Consider the following 21733-nt stretch of genomic DNA (forward strand, 5'->3'; position numbering starts at 1 on the left):
TGATTGGCATAGGTCATCCTTCGATCCATAATAGAACTTGGAAAACTATTCATGGAATATTCTTTCACATTTTTGTTGAACGCTGTTGGTTTTTATCATCCTGTATTAAAATATTTCCTTTTATCAATAGTGCAATTTATAAACAATGTTTTGTGAGTAGAATAAAAATTCCAATGGTAAACTTAACTGATTTTTCGACGTTATTTTACCAGCTAACTAAAAATAGGAAAGCCTTGAACCCCTTCCACTAAATTTAGTTAGTATTAAGATTCTTTTACAGGGAGTGCAGTGGAGCTGACGCTGAAATTGTGAAGTATTTGATTATATCATCGCTAGTCTCACTGAACTCTTCTGAACTCTACATGTCATATGTGGTCTGGCGCCTCCTTACCAGCAACAGGTCCCAGGTTCAAACTAGTCAATTCCCTAAAAAACCCGCTCAGAGCGTCGTTGCGCGAAAGTGGTAGGGAGACACGACTTAGAACAAACAGACACCACACAGAATGTTAGAATCAGTCCCCTAGAACTTAAAACTACTTAAACCTAACTAACCTAAGGACATCACAAACATCCATGCCCGAGGCAGGATTCGAACCTGTGACTGTAGCGGTCCCGCAGTTCCAGACTGTAGCGCCTAGAACGGCTCGACCACCCCGGCCGGCGACCCAAGTTGTGCAACCTGGTTGTGGCTTCATAATGATGTAAACTGCGTTTATATAGATTGGACTAGGTCGTCTGGTCCAACTGAACCGATCATTGACTGGGATTGGCTATGTTCAGCTACTTGGAGAACGTCTGCTGCCATTCATGGGCTTCATGTTCCCTATGACAGTTCACTACGTCACTTAGCCACAGTTGTTCGCGATTGCTTTGAAGAACATTCTGGACAATTTGAGCGAATGTGTAAGGTGTTAGGCAAATCCAACACCTTCCATGAAAACCCTGACATGATAGCAAATCCGGCAGTATGTCACATAGCTCCGAATAAATCCTGACATTAAATTAACCAAAGTAATACGATCAAAGACTGAGCAAATGGAATACCACAGACTAACACAAGAACGCCCAAATGCATGTCATACCTTCCCACCGTGAAACAGACGCACTTCCGAGGGGACAAACGAGAACAGAAGCCGAGAGCAGAACTGTTTTAAGCTAGAAGGCCCTACGATAAGGTACGGACACCCACATCTCCGGCTGACCGCCAGGACCACCCCCCAGCCCATGTTAAAACATAGAGCCCTCCAGAAGAACAGTATAGATCTTACGATTACACTAAAAGGGCCACACCAGCTGCAAGTTGTAGCGTGGGACTTTTTCGCGTCTCTGTTACGTTGCAAACGTTAAAAACATTGCCCTACCACGAAAAGTATAACCTTTCTCATTGGATAGACAGAATTTTTGTAGGCGGAGCTTAAGGTTAACATTGAGACCCTGATTGGTCAGTTGAAAACACAGCCAGATAGCTTTTTTTAAACCAACTTCGGTAAATTGTAGTAAGGAGAAGTTAGTGAGAGTTGCTTCCGAGACGGCGAGGTGTGTGGAGCTGTGCCGCCCGCCGCCCCCTGACGTTGCCTAAACACCGACAAGGTAATGAACACACGCGATGCTGCATTTTTGATCGCATAAGGCTTCACTCAGAACTGCAGAAGTCTCATCTGTTACATCCCCTTTTTACATAATACTAGTGTCGATCGTCAATTGAATCTCATGGTGTTCACATTTTCTACTTGAAGTAAAAAACTGAAACACGATGATTTTTCTGTTATATAATTATTGAGAAGCCACATCAGCCACTGTAATTTACGACAAGTTAGATAAGCAATTAAAGATAATTGAGGGTCACTGTAGACCATTTTGCTAGTTTTCTCTTTTATGAAACTTAACTTAAATCTAGATTATAGATGTGATATGGCATAGGTCATCCTTCGATCCATTATAGAACTTGGAAACCCATTCAGGGAGTATTCGTTCACATTTTTGTTGAACGCAGTTGGTCTTTATCATCCTGTATTAAAATATTTCCTTTTATCAATAGTGCAATTTATAAACAATGTTTTGTGAGTAGAATAAAATTTCCAGTGGTAAACTTAACTGATTTTTCGACGTTATTTTACCAGCTAACTAAAAATAGGAAAGCCTTGAACCCCTTCCACTAAATTTAGTTAGTATTAAGATTCTTTTACAGGGAGTGCAGTGGAGCTGACGCTGAAATTATGAAGTATTTGATTATACCATCGCTAGTCTCACTAAACTCTTCTGAACGCTACATGTCATGTGTGGTCTGGCGTCTCCTTACCAGCAACAGGTTCCAGGTTCAAACTAGTCAATTCCATAAAAAACACGCTCAGAGCGTCGTTGCGCGAAAGTGGTAGGGAGACACGACTTAGAACAAACAGACACCACGCAGAATGTTAGAAATGATTTGGCCACCCAGATCACCCCACATCTCATCGAATATTTATGGGATATGATCAGGAGGTTAGTTCGTGCACAAAATCTTTCACCGGCAGTACTTTCGCAATTATGGACGGCTGTAGAGGTTGCAGTGCTCAATATTTCTGCAGGGGACTTACAACGACTTGCTAATCCATGCCACGTCGAGTTGCTGCACTACGCCTGACTAAATGATTTCCGTCCCATGTCTTTTGTCACCTCAGTGTAAAGCATTAAACTTGTTTTGAAGCACTTTTCGTGGGAACTGTAGGTTACTTTGTAGGAAATATTACATTTTTCGCTGACACCAAATGGGTTGTGCACTTCTTTCTAGCGTGCGAATACAATTCGTTATTAGTCCTGAATTCTTTTTTTATTCATTAGTCTTATAGTTTAATCGTAAGCATTTTCGCAATTTACTCGTGTTGCCTATATATTTGTTGTCAGCAGCAGCACTATTGATTACCGTAACTCTCGTTATAAATCGTATGAAGGGGAGTTAGATCATATGAAATGACAAGAGACTTTAGTATTACTGTATAATGGATATGTCCCGAACATTTAAATTGAAATGTCCTCGTAACATTAGAGTAGATACGTAGATCTATATCATACTGTTTAGAAGTTAAATACTTTAATAACGCGTATAATTATTAGATACATAAACCAATATCATAAGATCGAGCCCTTTGCATCGTGACTATTACTGTGATCTTACCATCAATTCTACTTCTATAGCACAAGCGTCAACATGCTAATCACTGGAAAATCGGAGGAAGTATTTTGAATTACTCCTTGCTGTAAATGATAACTCGGGCTTCCAGTTCACTTCTCAGAGTACTTCGTGCTACCGGGGTAACTATAAATTCTAATGTACACTAAGGAGCCAAATAATTATGACCACCTGCTTAATGCCTTGTTTGTCCGAATATGGAACGAAATACGTCACTGATTCAGCGTATCAGTGTAACACCCCAATGAACTCCAAAATCCAATTAGGAAAGACCATCATGATGTAAAGTAGGGAATAGTTATCCTGACAGGTACGACAACTTTGCCGATGATATAACGCCAGAAAGTCTTGATAAACACCAACATTAAGCATTACAGAGTGTGTTTTGGTAGAAAGGAAGAAGAAAGAAAGGTTATCTTTAGTTATTTGTCAAACATCTAAGTAATAATTGCAAGTTAATACCATGAAAGTTAAGTCCAAAGAAATGTCGGTCAGAGATAACTTTTATGTAGAAGAGAGTTGTAAACGCAACGAAGGAATTCAATGCGCCTACAATACTCATTCAGGGAAAAGATAAGTCGCTTGCTGGCTATCGTGCTATCAAGTCATACGAGAGCAGCTCTCGCCATAGTTGAGCGAACGGAGCGCGACTAGATTGTTTTACTTGCAAGAGTCGTTGTTGCGTGACGTAGACGCACGGATTTTGTGAACTGATATTCAGAGAAGAGACTTGAACCGAGATAGGATGCTGACTGTGTATACCGGGTTGTTGGACTTTATTAACGGAAGTAGGCAATATTGGACTCAACATTCATATAAGTGAACTTGTAGAAAGGAATGGACAAAGTTTCAAAAGACTACAATACACGTTTAGACTCGAGTAAGAGACACGGACACGAATACATGAAGAAGATACAATTATGCCGAGGGTTAAAGCTGTCTTAATTGTCGCGGTACTTGAAACTAACAGAACTGCCAGTGCTAAGTAAACGTGTGTGCGTGTGGCGTGATGTTTATAAAGTATTTAGCGAAAAGGAACAATAAAGTTATTCATCAAAAGTGGAAATTCAACGTGTCGTCTCCATCATTCTATGAATATTTGGTAATTGCTCATCAAAAGTTAATGAACAGTGGCTATTTAACTTGGAAGTAAATTCGTGGACTGTTAGTTGTGACAAGGAAGGTTTGGACATACATAATAACACGACGCAAGATAATGAAGACATTGTTAAAGAGTATCTGTGGATCTCGCGTCATATACAGCGAACAATTTTACTTAGCAAAGAACAAACAACGACCAATACGGTCTGGGATTGAACTTTTTCCTCGCTTTAGGTGATGTGGACGATGCGCATGAGGGAAGATACATCAATTACTGCACTGAAGTGTTATCCGGGCACACAATAATTCAAATTCAAACCACAAGAGACAATCTGAGTGCGCAGTTCGCATTAATAAGGAAACAGTGCGGACTCGCAATCAAACTTTAATCATTACGCGAGGAACGATTTCTTAAGAGCTTTTTCAGATCTTGTCTTCGTTAACCGACGGAAACACCCAGCCGGCCTGAGTGGCCGAGCGGTTAAAGGCGCTACTGTCTGGAACCGAACGACCGCTACGGTCGCAGGTTCGAATCCTGCCTCGGACATGGATGTGTGTGATGTCCTTAGGTTAGTTAGGTTTAAGTAGTTCTAAGTTCTAGGGGTCTTATGACTACAGCAGTTGAGTCCCATAGTGCTCAGAGACATTTGAACCATTTTTTCGAAACACCCATCATCGCGCATCGCGTCTCGACTCCACCAACCGAGCTGTAGCAGTAACATCTCCACGGCGTCGACAACACCAGTACGCGGCGGAGATGGGACGTCACATCAGGAATCCAACAATTTGTTCGTAGGTTTGTGGAGGTATGTAGCATTAGATGTCTAAGCACAGGGCGTGTAATTGGCGCAAATAATGGGCCGCTGTGCTGCATACGCGGTGGTGATGCCGGATGCGACACAGATAAATTCAATAGGATTTACATCTGGCGAATTTGGTGGCCGAGACATCAATGTGAGTTCACTATAATGCTCCTCAACCCACTGTAGCACGGTTCTCACTCCGAGACATGGGCAGTTATACTGCCCAAAGATGACATTGCCGCCACGGAGGACATCAAGCCTGAAGGGATGCTGGTGGTTTTCAGCTGTCAGCGTGTCTTCGATTACTCCCACAGGTCCTATTCAAAGACAGGAGAACGTCTCCCATAGCATAATACTGCTCCTACCAACCAGCGTCCGTGGCGCCTGCATGTTTCGAGCACCCGTTCACCTCGATGATGAAGTTGAAACGTCCCCTTTCAACAATTATACATGACTGTGCTTAAACTGACACACAATATTTTTTAGCGCAACGCAATCTGACTTTGAGAAATCCCTACAAAGGAATGGCCCTGATTAACATTAACCTGTACCTTTCACAAATCACTTACCTCACAAAAATCTTCGTTACTCAAGCTACTGCAATACAGCGAGTGCCACTACTGCCAGCTAAATAAAAGATTCAAACTACAGAAGGCACTAACTACTGATAGGCATAGTTAGCAAATGAAAGATTTTAATAGAGAACAAACAATGTATTTACCTTAATAGTCATAATATATATAGCAGTTCATGACATCCATTCTGTACTCAAAAATACGCCATCTCATTTCCCACATCCACCACTGCTGGCGGCTCACCTCCAACTGCGCAACGCTACGCGCTGTTCACATCCAGCTGCCGCTGCCCAACACTACAATGGCAGACAACAATGCAAACTAGCCACAGACTACACATAGCACAGCCAGTGATTTTCATACAGAGCGCTACGTAACGTTGCCAATAAGAAAACATCAACAGCCTACTTACATAGCCCCCATGCTCCCCACAAAAAATTTTACAAATTGTTTTGAGCAGTGGCCAATAATGATTTGATAAAATTTTTCATAATTACAATAACAAAGATATCAAATGCACACACTTATTGATACAATGTTGGTCAAAAGCTAAAATTTTCTTACAGTCCATAAAGACAGTCCTGATCATTCATCACAGTAAAACTGCCGTTTCTTTTCTCAAAGTCTGAGCAGTAAAAGAAAATGCACACGGAAGTAGTGGATTTCCATGCAGTCTTGAACAAGTAGTGTTGTCCTCCCAACGGAAAGACAGTGCTGACTCTTGACATGCAGACAGGTAATGGGCCACAGTCCGCCCCAGTAGCTGAGTGGTCAGCGTGACGGATTGCCGTCCTCCGGGCCCGGGTTCGATTCCCGGCTGGGTCGGAGATTTTCTCCGCTCAGGGACTGGGTGTTGTGTTGTGTTCATCATCATTTCATCCCCATCCGGCGTGCAGGTCGCCCAATGTGGCGCCGAATGTAATAAGACCTGCGCCAAGGCGGCCGGACCTGCCCCGCGAGGGGCCTCCCGGCCAATGACGCCAAACGCTCATCATCATCATCATGGGCCACAACAGAGCAAACCCACAGCAGAGTCAGTCCAAGTTCAAGAATATTGGTAGGTAGGTCATGACAGAACAGACCACTGTCGTCTTGTTAGAGATTACGGTATTGGTGGGCCACCAGAGGTGCAGACCCACTGCAGTCCTTGTAGAAATAATGGTGTTGGTGAGTCATCAAAGGTGTAGACCCACTGTAGTCCTTGTAGAGACGGCCAGCAGCCATCTGTTGCGACTGTGCAGGTGCACAATCACCATCGAAGAATCTTGCAGAGAATATAGCAAGTCCATAAACCACCACTTGTGCACTCACAAAGTTTGTGGAATTGTCCTTAGAACCAGCAATGCTATTATCCAGTCCCTTGCTGAATTATTAACACACGTGCAAACACTAACAGTCCCTACTTCTCACATATTGTCCATATAGTATGACCAACAGAAACGTGTGCAGTGAAATGGAACTTACAAGTTACTTAATTTGATGAACTGCTGTCAATTACAATTTTATAACATAAGAATACAATGATAAAGGTACAAAATACATAACTAAAAACATAATAATACAGATAACATTTGTAGTAATACAGGCTTTACAAAATAATAGAAATAAACATATACACTCCTGGAAATGGAAAAAAGAACACATTGACACCGGTGTGTCAGACCCACCATACTTGCTCCAGACACTGCGAGAGGGCTGTACAAGCAATGATCACACGCACTGCACAGCGGACACACCAGGAACCGCGGTGTTGGCCGTCGAATGGCGCTAGCTGCGCAGCATTTGTGCACCGCCGCCGTCAGTGTCAGCCAGTTTGCCGTGGCATACGGAGCTCCATCGCAGTCTTTAACACTGGTAGCATGCCGCGACAGCGTGGACGTGAACCGTATGTGCAGTTGACGGACTTTGAGCGAGGGCGTATAGTGGGCATGCGGGAGGCCGGGTCGACGTACCGCCGAATTGCTCAACACGTGGGGCGTGAGGTCTCCACAGTACATCGATGTTGTCGCCAGTGGTCGGCGGAAGGTGCACGTGCCCGTCGACCTGGGACCGGACCGCAGCGAGGCACGGATGCACGCCAAGACCGTAGGATCCTATGCAGTGCCGTAGGGGACCGCACCGCCACTTCCCAGCAAATTAGGGACACTGTTGCTCCTGGGGTATCGGCGAGGACCATTCGCAACCGTCTCCATGAAGCTGGTCTACGGTCCCGCACACCGTTAGGCCGTCTTCCGCTCACGCCCCAACATCGTGCAGCCCGCCTCCAGTGGTGTCGCGACAGGCGTGAATGGAGGGACGAATGGAGACGTGTCGTCTTCAGCGATGAGAGTCGCTTCTGCCTTGGTGCCAATGATGGTCGAATGCGTGTGTGGCGCCGTGCAGGTGAGCGCCACAATCAGGACTGCATACGAACGAGGCACACAGGGCCAACACCCGGCATCATGGTGTGGGGAGCGATCTCCTACACTGGCCGTACACCACTGGTGATCGTCGAGGGGACACTGAATAATTCACGGTACATCCAAACCGTCATCGAACCCATCGTTCTACCATTCCTAGATCGGCAAGGGAACTTGCTGTTCCAACAGGACAATGCACGTCCGCATGTATCCCGTGCCACCCAACGTGCTCTAGAAGGTGTAAGTCAACTACCCTGGCCAGCAAGATCACCGGATCCGTCCCCCATTGAGCATGTTTGGGACTGGATGAAGCGTCGTCTCACGCGGTCTGCACGTCCAGCACGAACGCTGGTTCAACTGAGGCGCCAGGTGGAAATGGCAAGGCAAGCCGTTCCACAGGACTACATCCAGCATCTCTACGATCGTCTCCATGGGAGAATAGCAGCCTGCATTGCTGCGAAAGGTGGATATACACTGTACTAGTGCCGACATTGTGCATGCTCTGTTGCCTGTGTCTATATGCCTGTGGTTCTGTCAGTGTGATCATGTGATGTATCTGACCCCAGGAATGTGTCAATAAAGTTTCCCCTTCCTGGGACAATGAATTCATGGTGTTCTTATTTCAATTTCCAGGAGTGTACATCAGTGTTACAGGAATTATGAGATAAGTAGATACATAAAACATCAGAATAAATTTTGAAACATCAACTTCACACATGAGCATTAAAACAAAACAGAATAAATAATGTCTAAGCATATTTACAAGGTAATAACATAGTTTTAGAAAAATTCTACAACATAGCTCTCATCAGCTAAACACATAAAGACAGGAAAAACACAAATACACATGGGTACACAAACATATAGAGGGATGACACAAAAGGAAAGGACAGGGTTTGTTTTCAGTGTAACATTTGGTACTGCAGTCCAACCCATAACTTCATTCCATGGATCTTTCGTCTTATTTCAACCTTTGCTTCCACCAAAAAAAATCCTATCCAAGCATGCTTTCTGTATTTTTCTCTTATAACCTCTCAGTGCATTTCTTCAAATTCATCGCAACTCATTCTCTTATAGGCTACCTCCTCTTAAGCTAACTTAAATCTACTGAGCTCAGATGCTAAACTAAGGGACAAGGCAATGCAGCAGCACAAAACAACTAACACAAACATCAATGACAAAAAACTTAAATAGGCAAAGCAATTGCAATATTACAACTAATATAAGGCACTGTGCAGCAAACAAGAAAAATAAATCAGTAGTAAAACTAGCTTAACAGAGTTATACAAAGTGAAATTTAGTAGCACTATGCCTGGCAAACAGCCGCAGCAAATGCAATAACTTATATCTAAACATGAGAAAGCTCAAGCAGAAAAAATATTACAGTAAAAATGGACATGTCTAATACCTATGTCACATCTTAGTGTCTATGTAATTAAAGTGGTGCACCACAAGTAGTTATTCTACCAAAAAAATTACCAAGTAGTTGAAAAGAAAATTCCGTATGCAATTCCTGTGAAGGGAAATGTCTTTTTATGCTCCTTCGTTTTTTTGAATAGGTCATAAATTTATAATTGACTGGATCTGTAGGCATAAAATAACTATATTAGTACATCTATTAAATTTTATTTTAACCAATGCTACAGTGCAGCTAGAAACTAGATATTAAACGAAATGAGCAAATATGTACAAAGGAAGGCATGAAACATCATTCATTATGCATATGGCATTTCATAAGGTAGTAAAAAATCTCTTAACTATAAAGACAGTAGTCATAATCAGGTGTATAGACATACAATATTTCTCGTCATTTCATTAGGCATTTCAGTAAATCATAAATTAAGAGCTCCGCAGTGTAATCATATGTTTTCAAGTTTGAGCGTGTCGTATTTGGGATGCTTTCTACAAAGGAATGTCAATAGCGAAGATAAGGGCCTCCCTTTTTTTTCTACCTGTGCCTCTGAAAACGCACACACTAATGGCTTTTTCTCCAGGCGTTTGACGCAGCTGGGTGCCCAAAACGCATTACGTGCAGGTGGTCACTTAACTTCCTTATGGAAATATTTACGACAGCAGTTTCCGCTACAGTGACAGTCTCATATAAAACTATTTCACAGGTCAAGAATTTGCGTTACAAATCTGTAGAAGCAAAATGCTATTGATATAACAGTGTCCAAAAAATTTTCGTCGGCATTGTAATACATTCACGCATTTACGTACATTTCATAACTCTTAAAGTACGATTCTTGGTTTCCAACAACCTTTTTCACAAACCAGAGTCCCTAACCACTACTCATTATTCCTTACCTTATTCGTTGACACTTCTTCGATATTTCATCATAACAGATACGTAGCATAATCAAATAACTCATACATCATCAGCTTATTAATCATAAACATACTGCAACAGCATAATACACATAGTCATCGTAATAGTAACATCATAACGCCTCAGTCAACTCTCAAAATCGTCGTAGCTTCCTCCAATAATTTCAAAACCTAAAAAAAATTCTCTGCTCATGTCAAAAGTGTCATCTGCCTCAAACGTACTTTAAAAATCGTGATCCCATACCAAATATATCATTCAAAGCTCTCATAATATCACAATGGGTCCGAAAAAATATGAACAGTTCACAAAGTACAGACAAAATACAATTTCGTAAGTGTGAAGTTATCCAGGTGTGTAATTGCGTAAACATCTGTCACTGACATAGTAAAAAAGTTTGTCTCTCTCAGTTAAATGATCAGATAGCTATGTAATTTATGTGTTCGAGGAATATGGTACCGATGTGTAAAGTTGTATAAGCAAATACCATATTAGCTAGGGCTCCTTGTGCTTGCCAAACACATGATACACAAAGTAGGCATGTACCCCCCTGAGGATTAATGTAATTATACCCTCAGGTGTTACAGATTACAAGAATGGAATGAAATGTATTACAGAAAACCTTTCTATCATTGTACTTCAAATATCTTTAAAAATAAATGATTTAAGTACAAAATTAATCACTCAAATACGTGTCCTGTAGCGCTAAATGTGCGTCTTGCTGTAAGATAATCTCTGTGGAAGTGTCGTAGTTATTGTCCCCCGAAAGCTAAGTTCTGCAGAAGTCAATGTACTTACCTCATGATAAACAAAAGTGAAATGCTTTGCGTATAGATATCTTAGTTATTATGCTTATTGTTGTGATGAAGAAATTACTGTGCTGTAACGTATTGTTGCTACGGAAAAGGCTGTCTCATTCTAGCTATACCACAAAAGTTACTACTAAAACATGTTTTACTTTCCAGAATAATACAGAAAAACTGTGCAGATATGAAACAGAAACACCGCAAAAGCAACATTGTAAATTGTCACTCATTAGTAGTGACGTGATAAAATCATGTAGGTGTCACATAAACTAACCACTGTCTCATCTGGTATCTCACAGAAAGTACCTTAAATCCAGAATGTATTTTCAAGTAAACCAAAATGTTGCATTAGAATCTCATTAGCAGTAACAGTATATGTTTTAAGTATGTGAGCCCTATAGTTGTTACGTAATCGTGCAACTAACAAGCAAGAATGTACACACACAATAACACTGTGTTGTCTGTTCGCAATAACAATGCATTCGTAATTTCTGTTTAAATAAGTTATCTTGGTTCTTGACTGGATATTTAACTTCAAACATTGTTGCATGGTAACAGTTTCTAAAGCATACTAGTAACGTGAAGTGAAACGTTTTATGGCAAAGACAAAGTTAAAAAGCAGATTATCTTTCAATAAACGGTTTTACATGTGAAATGTGGTGTAAACCTTTACTCTTCCTAGTACGCAGAGTTTCAACTTCAACGCAATTATCATATGGTATATGGTACATCGGTAAAGAATGCTCAAATTTTTCCCAAGGTTAGCGTCTATGTTATTTTTCTCTGAGCCAGCCGGCGCACGCGGCTGCCTGCGGCATACGTGGCTGCCTGCGGTGCGAGTCATTGTCTGTCTCTTTGTTGGCGCGCGTCGTTATTGGGATTTGGAGACCTAACTTCTACAAATTCACCATGACGAGAGGGCCCTGCCCTGTTTAAATCCCGCCAGTTCTGATGCAGTTCAGGTCTGTCGTTACGATCATATCGTCTGTCGTCATGTCGGTAGATTCCATAGTTTCTTTCTTGCCGGTCACGTGGTGGAGAATTTCTCCCTGAGTCGTAACTGCGCACTGGACCGTTGCGTCTAAAGTTATTCTGTCTCCCTTGATAATAATTATTTTGGTTCCCATATTGTCTGTTTCTCTGATTGTCTCTGTGATAGTCATTACCGCGGAGAGGTGATCTTTCCCTGTAATTATTACTACTTTGCCAACGGTTGTCATACGGGTGGTGTCTGTTTTGGTCATGATTTACGTTGTAAGAATAGCCTTGTCGTGTCCATTTATTATTTCTGTCATCGCGGAATTGTGACAGATGTGACCTGTAATTGTTGTACTCCTGTTTTCGCGTTCCGCGATTGTCAGTGTCAATTTCCAGTTATTGTAACAGTCCCTGAAAAGCTTCAATGTCGTATTTGCAATGTCTTGCTAAAATAATATGTCGTAAATGTTCAGGCAGTTTGATTAAGCAAATGCAGATGAGTTCTGAGGGGCTGTATGGGTTTGAAAGATACTGATTCTTATGCAACATGTCTTCAAAATATTTCATAAGACTGGAAAATTCAGATTGTTCGAAACGTTTCATCATTATGATGCTATGTTTTACTCAGTCTTGTGTAGCTTGAGACCAATACGCTGAGAGGAAGGCATGATAAAATTCTCCTTCACTGTGACAATCGTGAATGACCGATCGCATCCTTACAGCTGGTTCATTCTCCAAGTAGCCACACATAAATTCTAACCTGTGCTCCAATGACCAGTTGGGAGGAAAACAATGAGAAAATTGATGAAGCCATGCTTGTGGATGAATGTCGTTGTCAGAATTCTTAAATGTTTTGAATTTACGTGTAGTAATTAACGGCTTATAGTCGAGATCATCGTGTCGGCGAGTCACACATCACTCATTGTTACTTCGTTTCGGCGGTTCCGTCTCAAAATCCAATGCGCCTTGCCAATTTCTTTCATAATTTCCGAAGTGTCCTGTGTTATTATTTTGTGGTTGTTCCGTATTTCTATGTCCCTCTTCCCGTAGTGGAGCGCGAGTGTCCTCTGAAATATGTAATTCTTGTATTACCTGCGTCAACTGATCTTGTACTTCCCGGATTTCTCTTTTGTACTGTGTATTGATTTGATTTTGATTTTGTTTGAATTTTCTAATTTGTTCATACTCTTCTGTGTCAGTGAAGGCTACGGGTCTTGTGTCATTCAGATCATCATCTACCTTTGTAGATAAGTTAGTGACCTGATCCGAAAGTTCGGCTACTTTCTCCGATAGTGAACACATTTCCTCAGTGTGTTTTTCTGAACCAAGTTTCAGAGTGTCCATTTGTGTTGAAATCGAATCTACTGTGTCCTTTAAGTTTTCCTGAGTTTTTGCAAGTTGCGTAACCAAATCGGTAGATGCAACTAAGTCAATTTTAGCCCACAAGGTCTCACGATTTTCATGAACAATGGTTTGCAGTTCTTTTATGGCTGCTTCGTGATTCTGTAATGCATTTTCATGCCGCGAAAAAATAGGTTGAAAATGCTCACAAATTTGTGTTTTTACGTAATTACAGACTTTTTGACATTTCGATCCAATGTTATGTAACTCAGTAGTTAAATCTTCACGTGTTTGTTCAAGTGTGGTGTCTAACTTCCGAAGATTTTGTTCCATTGTGTCTAACTGTTGCTGGTTTGTCTCTGGTGTTGTTCCATTGTGTCTAACTTTTGAAGATTTTGTTCCATTGTGTCTAACTGTTGCTGTGTTTGTTTCTGGTGTTGTTCCATTGTGTCTAACTTTTGAAGCCTTTGTCCCATTTGTCTCTGATTTTGTTCCATTTGTTGCATTAATTGCAATAATAATGTATTAGTGTCTGGAATCTGTTTCTCTATGCTTTTTGGCAGTGCATTTTCACCGGCAACATTCACATTTTGACAAGCAGAAAATGTGTCTTGACTCATTTGAGAAAACGGTGAGGACCCAAAACCTAAGTCTACAGTATTTGCAATATTGTGTTCTGTCATTTCGGATTCCTGAGGCGAGCTGTTGCCGACGGATCGATCGATAATGCTTCCTTGTTCACTACCTGTTTCACTGTCTACACCATTATTTGCCGCCCGCTCCATTTCCCTATGCACAATTACCAAATTACTACTTCGAATGTCTGTTAATTCACTACACAGTGGTGCTGATAAGCTACGCTCGTCGTCACTATTATATCTCAGTTTACTTTGAAGCCTAGTGTTACGTTTTTCACACGCCATTATTGTCACAATATTTCACACGATAACACAGAAAAGCACAATTTGAAGAGCAAAATAAGAGAACACATTAACATAGCACTGAAAATAATATGCAGTTAATTGCAAGCGCAGCTGCGAAATACTTGGTGCAAATCTACATGCATGCCACAACTGTTTTACTGTACAACAATGAAAGACTGCAACTACAAAGGAGATTCTCTCTACAGTTACGCACTAGCAATAAACAATAGCTACACTAATTACACAAACTACAAGAAAAAAAATCAGAAGATTCCAGTGAGGTATCCTCGGCTAAGGGTCGACATATGAAACGTCCCCTTTCAACAATTATACATGACTGTGCTTAAACTGACACACAATATTTTTTAGCGCAACGCAATCTGACTTTGAGAAATCACTACAAAGGAATGGCCCTGACTAACATTAACCTGTACCTTTCACAAATCACTTACCTCACAAAAATCTTCGTTACTCAAGCTACTGCAATACAGCGAGCGCCACTACTGCCAGCTAAATAAAAGATTCAAACTACAGAAGGCACTAACTACTGATAGGCATAGTTAGCAAATGAAAGATTTTAATAGAGAACAAACAATGTATTTACCTTAATAGTCATAATATATATAGCAGTTCATGACATCCATTCTGTACTCAAAAATACGCCATCTCATTTCCCACATCCACCACTGCTGGCGGCTCACCTCCAACTGCGCAACGCTACGCGCTGTTCACATCCAGCTGCCGCTGCCCAACACTACAATGGCAGACAACAATGCAAACTAGCCACAGACTGCACACAGCACAGCCAGTGATTTTCATACAGAGCGCTACGTTACGTTGCCAATAAGAAAACATCAACAGCCAACTTACAACGTTTGTGGAGACGACGGGACCGACCATCGGCCTAGTGTAATAAAAATGTGATTCACCCCAATAGCCGACACGTTTCCATCGATCGATGGTCTCGTACCCACTGCAGTCGGAACTGACGATGTCGCTGGGTCACCATGTGAACACATAGGGGTGATCTGCTGCGGGGCTCCATGTTCAGCAATGTACGATGAACGGTGTGCTCCGAAACACTTGTGAGAGCACCAGCAAGATGCTCTTTCGGCGGAGATGCCACAGATCGCGATCCGTCCTACTTTACATAGCAGACAAGCCTCCAAAGTCCGCATTCTGTGAAGAGCCGTAGACGTCCCAACCACTTACCGCCTAATGGTAGTTTCCTCCTACCTCTTTACGTAGATGATTACGACAGTAGCACGTGAACATTCAACCAGTCTCGCCATTCTCGAGATTCTCGTTCACAGGCTCAGCATAATAACAATCCGTCAAAGTCGTTTACCTCAATGGATTTCCCCACTTGCAGCTCACATCTTCGCTAGGATGATCCCCCGTCCGTGTCTCCTCCACTTACATATTTTAGTTGGTTAGTTAGTTAGTTAGGTGTTCCATTGATCAATAGCACGGAAAAACCGTTACGATATGGAACGTGTCATATGCACAAGAAATGCGCACAGGAAACAAGTTTTTTTTTCATTGTAGTGTTATACCTAAATATTTTTATTATTTATCCCACTCCATTAAATGGCACAAAATGCATATATTATATCTCCAGATTTATTTGCTCATATTCAAGAATTCATCTATGGTATAGAAGCTGGTCTGATTTCAATTTGTTTTTGAAACTATTAGTGCTGTTTGTCAGACATTTTATTTCATCTGGTAATTTATCAAAAAGTTTTGTAGCAGCGTATTTTACCCCTTTCTGTGCCAAAGATAGGTTAAGTAAAGGATAGTGTAGGTCTTTCTTTTTTCTGGTATTGCAATCATGAATGTCGCTGTTGATTTTAAACTGGTCCATGTTGTTGAGAAAAAATTTCATTAGTGAGTAAATGTACTGTGAAGGAGTTGTAAGAATTCCTAACCTTTTAAACAGATGCCTACAAGATGTGCGACTATGAACCCCACGCATTATTCTAACTACTTTCTTTTGAGCAGTGAATACCTTTTGCCTAAGTGTTGAGTTGCCCCAGAATATTATTCCGTATGACATCAGAGAGTGGAAGTATGCAAAATATGTTAGCTTACTAATTTCTACATCCTCAAAATTGGCAATTATTCTGATTGCAAAGGTTGCTGAACCTAGTCGCTTTAAGAGATCCAAAATATGACTTTTCCAATTAAGATTCTCATCTATATGTACACCCAAAAACTTAGTATGCTCTACCCTGGCTGCTGACTTCTTTTGATGTGTTATGTTTATTGAAGGAATTATTCTTTTTGCAGCAGAAAATTGGATGTACGGTGTTTTTTTTAAAGTTCAGAGCAAGCCCATTCGCAGAAAACCAATTGATAACTTTTCCAAAGACATTATTTGTATCATTTTCTATCGGACTTTGTTTCACTGGATTAATAATTATGCTTGTATCATCAGCAAACAGTGTCAGTTCAGCATCTTGTTTCACATAAGAAGGGAGGTCATTGACATATATCAAGAATAGTTGGGGACCCATGATCGAGCCTTGTGGAACACCTAATGTAATTTCACCTGAGTTAGATGAAGTGGCAAACTCCTTTTAATCACTTGAAGCATAGAAAGAGACATTTTGCTTTTCTGTTCTGTAGATATGACTTATACTACTCATATGCTGTTTCATTTATACCATAGAATTGTAATTTCTCTAACATAATGTCATGGTTCACACACTCCAATGCTTCGGATAAGTCACAGAATATTCCTACTGGTAATATTTTACTATTTAAAGACTCTGTTATGTGGACAGTGAAGTTATGTATTGCTGTCTCAGTGGAACAGAATTTCTGAAATCCGAACTGTTATTTACTAAGTATAACATTACTGTTGAGATGGCTAACCACTCTTGAGTACATTTACTTTCTCATAGATTTTTGAAAATCGCGTCAATTGCCCGCAACGGCACCAGGCGACATCCATCGTCGCGATGGGCAGTGGTCATAATGTTTTGGTTGACCAGTGTAAATTTGTTACTCAACGCGGGCAAACCAAAACAACACGAAACTTCACAACCAAGCTTAAGAAAGACAGAAACAAGTGGCAGCCAGACTGCCGTACACCGCTGCTAACCAGCCAGGCAGCCATGTTGCGTGCACGAATTGCATGCGATCTATTACGTTTCCTGCGATTTCCATGCGACCAGCGAAGAGCGATGGGCGTCAGTATTTGCTCTCACATGCGCAATTTACGAAGCGATCGGTCGTGCATGCGACGTATTGCTGCGATCCGTCGCCCGTGTGTGAGGCCCTTAAAAGTTTAGGCGGGCGTTTTTTCCACAGTAACTACATGGAAATTACCGCAACGTTTTCTTACCGCACCACACGTTAAATGACGCATTGTTTTGTGCTGTAAAATGATGCAGGTTTGGAATCAAGCCGGCTATACGATATTGTTAACGTAGTTTCCTTTGTAGCACTGTCCCCTGTGCACCGACTAGAGCGAAGTACGTGTGTCGAGAATTGAGAGAGGCAATGATAGATCCACAATATCAAAAGCGGTTATTCCGTTATTGGTTAGAAGACGATGGAAAAAGAAAAAACAGAGACACTGGTGGAAAGCACCAATAAGATTGACATCGCAAAGCAAGATTCCTAAATATACACAAAAGACTAAAATATTATTCAGATTTGTTTTTTTATTATTATCATGTCAGTGCAATCATTTCATTATCTCCTTTCTAAAGCACGTGAAAAACTTGCACGCAGAGATACTTATATGCGAGATGATATAGGTGCTGAAGAAAAGCTATCAGCTGTACTTCTATTTATTATATGAATTCCAAGAAAATTTAATGTCGTATGTAAAAAAAAGAAATCTGAGTTACTGTCAGTACAATTCAATGCAATAATTATGACAGATCGAAATATGAAATTGAAGAATCTTCGGTTTCGGTTGTTTCACTTGAAAATGGAAAAGTAGATGGCACTGTGGATTGCACATACGTTATGGAAGTAGATTCGTCGCCAAAGGGCAAATTTAAAATACTACATTGTGATTTAGACGGATGATAAATTTGTAATAAGTGCATAACTTTAATTTGAATGTTATTTGTCGTGTCTGCTTAGTTCTGTAAATGTTGGCGACAACAATGACTGAGCGAAGTGGCGCAGTGGTTTGCACATTGGACTCGCATGCGGGAGGACGACGGTTCAAACCCCAGTCCGGCCATCCTGATTTAGGTTTTCCGTGATTTCCCTAAATTGCGTCAGGCAACTGCCGGGCTGTTTTCTTCCCCTAGTCGACTCAAATCGACCAGCCAATAACGTTGTTAGAAACATTCTTTCTGTATCGTCAGATTCAGATTTGTGAGGGGTGATTTGTCCTTGTTCAAGAATCCTTAATGGGTCTTTCTCAAAGCTGTCAACTTTTCTCCTGTTTGCTTTGTCTGCTGACTGTGCTTGAGAAGCTATAGCTTCTGCCGGTAGCGTGACTTGCAGGTGGAGTTTCGTGTAGTTGAGATCCATTTTCCTGTTGGGAAGTCGATTCCTCGTCGGGTGTTACCTTCATGTTACCGCATGCAGTGAAAGGGAAATTATTCTTTTCAGTAACAGATGTGCAGCCCAGTCAGATTTGTTGTGCTGATTTGTAACGTTAATTTTAATGTTCCGGTGTTTTTGAGAGGGTCATTTGATAAAGAGATATATATGGTCTCTTAGAAATTGCAGGGCTACTGAAGGGTGCTTTTTCATAGGTTTTACCTACGCGTCCTTCAGATTCCTCCACATCTCTCCTGAAGCACAATATTCCTCCTTAATTTCATTTGACACTGATAACGTGAAAGTACACAATATTATGAACTGCATGAAATTTTGTGTACGAGCAGAAGTCGAGTAGTTACACTGACATAACTTCATGGACGGGATAATAAACCTTTTTCTGGCGTTAATACACTCCTGGAAATTGAAATAAGAACACCGTGAATTCATTGTCCCAGGAAGGGGAAACTTTATTGACACATTCCTGGGGTCAGATACATCACATGATCACACTGACAGAACCACAGGCACATAGACACAGGCAACAGAGCATGCACAATGTCGGCACTAGTACAGTGTATATCCACCTTTCGCAGCAATGCAGGCTGCTATTCTCCCATGGAGACGATCGTAGAGATGCTGGATGTAGTCCTGTGGAACGGCTTGCCGTGCCATTTCCACCTGGCGCCTCAGTTGGACCAGCGTTCGTGCTGGACGTACAGACCGCGTGAGACGACGCTTCATCCAGTCCCAAACATGCTCAATGGGGGACAGATCCGGAGATCTTGCTGGCCAGGGTAGTTGACTTACACCTTCTAGAGCACGTTGGGTGACACGGGATACATGCGGACGTGCATTGTCCTGTTGGAACAGCAAGTTCCCTTGCCGGTCTAGGAATGGTAGAACGATGGGTTCGATGACGGTTTGGATGTACCGTGCACTATTCAGTGTCCCCTCGACGATCACCAGTGGTGTACGGCCAGTGAAGGAGATCGCTCCCCACACCATGATGCCGGGTGTTGACCCTGTGTGCCTCGGTCGTATGCGGTCCTGATTGTCGCGCTCACCTGCACGGCGCCAAACACGCATACGACCATCATTGGCACCAAGGCAGAAGCGACTCTCATCGCTGAAGACGACACGTCTCCATTCGTCCCTCCATTCACGCCTATCGCGACACCACTGGAGGCGGGCTGCACGACGTTGGGGCGTGAGCGGAAGACGGCCTAACGGTGTGCGGGACCGTAGCCCAGCTTCATGGAGACGGTTGCGAATGGTCCTCGCCGATACCCCAGGAGCAACAGTGTCCCTAATTTGCTGGGAAGTGGCGGTGCGGTCCCTTACGGCACTGCATAGGATCCTACGGTCTTGGCGTGCATCCGTGCGTCGCTGCGGTCCGGTCCCAGGTCGACGGGCACGTGCACCTTCCGCCGACCACTGGCGACAACATCGATGTACTGTGGATACCTCACGCCCCACGTGTTGAGCAATTCGGCGGTACGTCCACCCGGCCTCCCGCATGCCCACTATACGCCCTCGCTCAAAGTCCATCAACTGCACATACGGTTCACGTCCACGCTGTCGCGGCATGCTACCAGTGTTAAAGACTGCGATGGAGCTCCGTATGCCACGGCAAACTGGCTGACACTGACGGCGGCGGTGCACAAATGCTGCGCAGCTAGCGCCATTCGACGGCCAACACCGCGGTTCCTGGTGTGTCCGCTGTGCCGTGCGTGTGATCATTGCTTGTACAGCCCTCTCGCAGTGTCCGGTGCAAGTATGGTGGGTCTGACACACCGGTGTCAATGTGTTCTTTTTTCCATTTCCAGGAGTGTATCTCAATGGAGGCGTGAAAACCAAAACGATAATACAGATATTATTCACAATGATTGATATTCTTTTCTTTTCGGATTCTTAGCCATTAGGTGCTCGTTTTGGTCCTTGTGCTTCGAATATCTTATTGGACATCAGACCATAGCAGACATTATTAAAGGTATTTATGAAACAATATGGGAAGAATTATGGCTGGAACATACGGAACCCCCGACAACTGAAGACTGGAAAAATATCATCTATCAGTTTGAATAGATAGCAAATTTTCCACACTGCGTGGGTGCAATAGACGGCAAATATATTGAAATAACTCAGCAGCGCACAGTGGCAGAGTCTTCTTTAATTATAAAGCGTACTTCTCTATAGTATTAATGGCTGTAGTAGATGCTGATTATTGTTTCATGCACATTGATGTCGGTGCGTTTGGAACAGATGTTGATTCAAATGAACTGAAAGATAGTTACATAGTTCAAAAAAATGTTTAAGCAACCTCAGTTTATCTTACCTCAGACACTTCGAAATGAATGCCAACCTACTCCGTACGTCTTTGTATCTGACAAAGCTTTTCCAACTTTTCGAAACATAATGCGGCCTTATCCAAGAAAACTTCTAACAGTAGAAAAAAATCTTCAATTATCGGCTCAGCAAAACCCGACGATTTGCTGAATGTGTATTTGGAATACTACCCAATAAATGAATAATTTTTCCTCGTCCTCTTGAAGTTCATGTTGAATTTGTAAATTCCATCATCAGATCATGTTGTTTGTTACAGAACTTCGTCAGGAAACGATGTGGATTCGAGTTTAAAGACGCACTGTTGTGTTCTTTAGAAAGTGTACTATCTTGTCGAACTAGAAGTCAAAGAGGAATGATGTACAAGACAGTTTGTTAGTTAGTTGGTTGCGTGCTTCATTGATCAATCGCACGGTATGGTAGCCGTTATAATATGGAACGTGTCAAGTGC

Source organism: Schistocerca cancellata, chromosome 5 (genome assembly GCF_023864275.1).
Source record: "Schistocerca cancellata isolate TAMUIC-IGC-003103 chromosome 5, iqSchCanc2.1, whole genome shotgun sequence".
NCBI classification, from domain to species: domain Eukaryota; kingdom Metazoa; phylum Arthropoda; class Insecta; order Orthoptera; family Acrididae; genus Schistocerca; species Schistocerca cancellata.